Genomic DNA, 1,137 nt, shown 5'->3' on the forward strand with positions numbered 1-1,137 from the left:
AGACCCACTGTACACAGGACATGTATTCTGCAGAATGGTTACTCTGACTGGACTCTGTTGAACTTTGAGATGACTTGAAAAGCAAATGTAAGTTTTAAAAGTGTTTATTGTTTGTTTATTTCAGCACTTGAGATGGGCAGATATCAATCAGATATTTTTTAAGGGGCAAGTTAAAAAAATATCATTTTTATTGTTCAAGTAAAGTACCCATGTCCTGGGACCATTCAACATTTTCATTCAATTTTGGAGTACATTTTCTAACACTTCTTGCTCTTTCTTGTCTCAGACTCCTTGGGCACATCTACATGTGCACTTAACTGCAGAGTAGACTAATTAGCTCCGCAGTAAAGGGTTGCTGTCTACATGTGTGCTCATATTAGGGCGCAGTAAACTAACTCTGCCGTAGGATAGTACTGTCCGGGACAAGTACTATCCTTCAGTGGAGTCGTTATGTGAACTGAAATGCTTGTGTAGCCAGTGACTGGAGCTGGCTGGGGTGTGAGGGTGCTATGGTGTGGGGCTAGCCAGCAGGCAGCCCCTGCACTGTAGTACCCTCATGCCCCAGCCACCCCCCCTGCAGCACGATAAGTCATGCCAGAGCAGCTCCTGGCTGGCAGGCTGACCCCCTGGGTTCCGTGCCAGCCAGGACTGTTCTGCCCCAACTCAAGCTGCTGCTGTACTGTGGCGCATGTGTAAATGCTGTGCCCAGGAGCAATAAACTCTGGACTGCACCAGAATGTATTGCTATGTGCTAATTGCGTGTGTCGATGCACCTATTGGCCATATCCATTAATGCATGGACATTTGCTTTCCTGGGGACAACTAGTGGCAGAGCAAGGTGCACTGCTGCTAGTTGTCCCCGAGGAACACCTGTGCCACGCACACTCTGGTACACAGCAAGTTAACCCGGGTGGTGTAGGGGAGGCTGGGGCCAGCACTGGTCTGGGCCCAACAGCCTTACCTGGGGCCCTGGGGGGCCTCCTGGGGCTGCAGCAGCAGTGATCCTGCCACATGGAGTCTGGCCAGCAGCGGGGTGTGGCTCTGGCTTCGGGTTAGGCATGCTGCCACCACGTGCGTCACTCCACTCTTTTTTTTCTTTTTTTTTAATGGGTTTCCACTTGCTTTTTCTGCCCTCAC

The sequence above is a fragment of the Gavialis gangeticus genome, unplaced genomic scaffold (assembly GCF_001723915.1).
Source record: "Gavialis gangeticus isolate Ggan-Ray unplaced genomic scaffold, GavGan_comp1, whole genome shotgun sequence".
Taxonomy (NCBI): Eukaryota; Metazoa; Chordata; order Crocodylia; family Gavialidae; genus Gavialis; species Gavialis gangeticus.